At 59.9% G+C, this 4,153-nt stretch overlaps 1 pseudogene; it reads right to left on the minus strand.

The window, feature by feature from the left end:
- Positions 1–563: 563 nt before the first annotated feature.
- On the minus strand, positions 564–3,391 carry LOC114684805 (annotated as a pseudogene).
- Between the last annotated feature and the right edge of the window lie 762 nt (positions 3,392–4,153).

Genomic DNA, 4,153 nt, shown 5'->3' on the forward strand with positions numbered 1-4,153 from the left:
GCGGTCACTCTGCAGCCATCCTGCACGACATGTCGTGGCCCTCCGGGACTCTCCGCGCTCTGACCACCACCCGGTCTAAAAGTGGGTCCATCCACTGTGTCTAGGTTCTTCCACTACAGGCCCCACCCGTAGTTCTTTCTAGGTCCGCAGCCCCCGCCTTTGGAGATTTCCCAGCAAGTTTCCGAAAAGCTGCCCTTTGGGACGCGTCCTACCGGGCTCCGCCCCCTCTGCTGCCGCTAGGGTCTCCATCCCCCTCCCATGCCTGGTACCCAGTGCAGCAGCATCTCGGGTCCGGGCGGCCCGCGACAGCCCCGGGTTGCGCCCACAGCTGTAGGCGGCAGAGGGACCAGAAACCCTTGGCTACAGTCAGCACCTGGCAGTACCAGGTTTGGGAAATAGGGACTCAGAGAGACGAGGGTCCAGGAGAGGGCGGGTCGTCTGAGCATCAGAAAATAGCTCCGGTAGGAAACGCACTTAGAGCACAAGGTTCCTAGGTGTTAGCGGTCCGGACCCAATCTCCCTTCTCCCAACATTCAACCCACACGCAAGCAAGAGCCTGAGAGTGAAGTGCGGAATGTTTATTGGGGAAAGAATGAGGGGTCGTGGGCATTAGAGGGAAGTACAGAGATGATCCAGACCGTGCTGGTGCTTTTGCCATGTCTTCCACGAGGACCTCACCTCTTGGCAAGAGTAGAAAACCAAGACTCAGGAGAGGCCGCATCACTTGCAAAGGCGTACACCCAGCGCAGCCAGACCAAGCCCAGTTCCAACTGACACCCAGGCCCAGAGGGGCAACAACTTTGGTCTACATCACACAGCTAGACGGGAGAAAAGACAAAATGATGTTTCTCTTTGGGGGACAGGTGGGGAAACTGAGGCCTAGGGTAAGGCAGTAACCTCAGCAGAACTGGGACTGTGTGGGTGTGACGCTGTGCGGGTCAGACGTGGTGGCCCAGAGAGGGCAGGGCGGAGCTCAGTGCAGGCGCACGTGCTGCGCCAGCTCCGAGGCGTCCTGGAAGCGGCGTGGACAGAGCGGGCAGGTGTGCGGTGGGCCAGCACGCGCGCGGTGGGTGGCGCGGTGCCGCGACAGGTGGCTGGAGCGCTTGAAGGCTTTGCCGCAAGCACCACATGTAAAGGGCTTGAGGTCCGAGTGCGACACGCGGTGGCTCTGCAGCCGTAGAGGGCTGGCAAAGACACGGGCGCACTCTGGGCAGCTGTAGCCCTTGCGAGGACCCGGCTCTCCCGGGTCGCCTCGCGCTGCGGCGGGCCCCGAGGTTCCTCCTCCAGCTGCACCGTGTACGTGTAGGGACCCCGTTGGCGTCGATGAGCAGGTGGCGGCCCAGCCGCGGTTGTCGCGGCCCCGCCACCGAGGAAGAAGTGGAGGAGGGGCCTTCCGCCTTGGGAAAAGGGGGAGTCTTGGGGGCGGTGGGTCCATGACCTCCGGGGAGGAGGACCGAGGGTGGGTGGCCGCGGCGGCAGCAGCAGCATCTGGAGCGGCAGCTGGGAGCGGCGGAGGGAAGAGAAGTTAAGATCGTCTCTTCCTTTCAGGAAAAAAATTCCTAAAAAGGAAGGTGTTCCTATTCTCTGCCAGACTCTGTGCTACTGACCTACCTCCCTACAAAGTGAAAACTGATCCAGTCCTCCTCTCTGGGACTCCTCCACCAGGGCTGGGCAACACCCAGCTCCACCCGACTCAGGTCAGAACCTCGGACATCCTCCGGATTCCCTCCGCCCATCCCCACCACCGCAATCCGTCTCCAAGTCCATTCTCTCCCTTTAGGTCCTCTCGAATCTCACATTCCAGGCCCTGCGGCGGCCTCCGGGATTTTTCTCCCATCTACCCTTCCCTCTTTGCCAGAGCTCTACTCAAGCTCCGGCTTAATCCTCTCCCTCGGGTCCCACAACACCCTGGGGGTGGGGGACCTCCACCCGACTCGATGCCCTTCGGGGCCTCCCAAATCTCCACAGTTGTCGTGGCCTCAAGTTCCCTCCCTAGATACTTGCCCGGAGTCCCACTAACCCAATTCCCCACTTTCCACTCGGGGCTCTTTTATGTTATCCCCACACTCCGCACTTAGAGGTCTCGCCATTCTCTTCCCACATCGTCTCTACTTCATCCTCAACTGCCTTCCTCATATATGCGCCCCCATCTTGTTGCATTTTTTTCCTTCACCACCATCCCCAGCCCCCTCCCCTCCCCGGAAAGTATCCTGACATCTTCTTTCTCTCTCCACCGCCGCCGCACCGTGGAGCCTCCTCCCATTTGCAGCCAGACACGGGACCTTCTGGTTTCCCGTTCCCACGCCAGCTCTCCCTAACCTTGGTCCCTCCTCTCTAGATGCAGCTGGCATCTCTTGTCTCTCTTCACCTCCCCGGTTCTATGATGCACAGTCCCGCGCTGGGGCGCTCTAGCACCTTGGTCCTCTGAACCACCCGATCCCGTTATATCCAGGGCCTCCCTACTCCACCGGCTTCCATAAGGAGCCCTGCCTTCCCGACGCCCCTGTCTCCCAGCCTCACGGCCCCCGACCCACACCCAGAGCCCTGCCGGCCTCGCGCCCAGCCCGAGCCAGGCTCCTCCCTCCATCCCGGCCCCCGTACCCGGTGCAGCAGCCTCTCGGGTCCGGGGGAGAGCAGGGCCGAGGTCCCGGACGGACCCGGGCTTGCCCTGACGAGCGCCGCGGCAGGAGCGAGCTTCCGGGTAGCTCCGGGCCGGCGGCGCCGGGGACGCGGGTCGGGGGGCGCAGGGGCGCGAGGGGCGACGGCGTCCCTGGGAAAGAGCGCCGATCAGAAACGCACGCTCCACGCACCAAGGTTCCGACGCCGGAGTCGGCCCCTCTAGTGGGAGCGCGCGGTGGGGGCGGGGGGTAGGTTGGCGCGTGGCCAGCGAGAGGGACCTGCAAAGGAACAGTTCCCCGTTGCGTGCCCCCGTCCTCAGCAAGAGCCGTTCCTTGGCTTTGAATGGCCAGTAAACTGAAGCTTGGCCCCGTGAAGTCTCGCAAACCACCCTTAAAGAATTGGAATGTGCAGTTTGCCATCTTTCCACCCTGCCTCCCTCCCCTTTCCGCTCAGGCAAAGCCACTTAAGGTAGAGAAAGGGTGTTCCTGTTGGTTGAGCAAATGGAGAGGTTGATGTCCAGCGGCCAGATGTTTGCTCTGGCGGGGTACGGGGAAGCCAATGCCCAAAGAAGACGTTGCCAGATTAGGTGAGGTACACGTGCTCCACTAACATACGGGGAAATAGGCTGGAGAAGACCAGATGTAAGGTAAAAAGGGGCTAGGCTTACAGTGACTCTGTGATAGTCCTTGGCTTCTCGGTCGCTAAAATACCTTTCCATACGAGCTGCAACGCTTACACCAGATACTGACATAGAAAGGGAAATGCTCTCTGCCGAGCATATGGGAAAACTGAAACCTGGAGCTTTAGGTATCGAAGTGGGACAGAGATGAGGTATAGCTCAGTCGGCAGAGTGCTTTACCGTGCCCTCTGGGTTCGATCCTCCGGGTGTAGTAGTATCTCACTCAAGTCTTTAATCCCAGCTCTCCAGAAGTGGAAACTGGAGAGATCAGAAGTTCAAGGTCATCTTCAGCAACATAGCGAGTTGAAGCCAGCCTGGGCGACATGACACTCACATGTCTCAAAACAAAGGTTTGGGGGGGGGCCTGTGATTCTTGCCAGTGATCAGGTGGGGAAAGTAAAGCCCAGAGGATGCCAGACACTCTAGGCACAGGCATGGGAAGGTGTATACTTCCCATTGAATACATGGGGAAGCTGAGACTCAGAGAACCAGACTTTCTACGTATTATGCAGTCAGTCAAGGAAGCGGGTTTTCCGGAATGGAGAAGAGTGCAGGCAAGGGCACTGGAGCCCTTTGCCCAGTGTAGCCGGCGCTCTGGGCCCTTCGCGGAGGTCTGAGCATTCACTGTTATGCAGCCTGGACCAGCGAGGACGCGAGAAGCCATTAGGGGTGCGTCGTGCGCATCTAGGTCTAAGTGCAGGAACCATGTACTAGAAGTTGAGAGGGAGCAAAACTGGAAATAGCCGAGCTGTGGTGGTGCACGCCTTTAATCCCAGCACTCGGAGGCAGAGCCAGGCGGATCTCTGTGAGTTCGAGGCCAGCCTGGCTACCAAGTGAGTCCAGGAAAGGCGCAAA

Source organism: Peromyscus leucopus, unplaced genomic scaffold (genome assembly GCF_004664715.2).
Source record: "Peromyscus leucopus breed LL Stock unplaced genomic scaffold, UCI_PerLeu_2.1 scaffold_1057, whole genome shotgun sequence".
In the NCBI taxonomy this organism is placed as follows: domain Eukaryota; kingdom Metazoa; phylum Chordata; class Mammalia; order Rodentia; family Cricetidae; genus Peromyscus; species Peromyscus leucopus.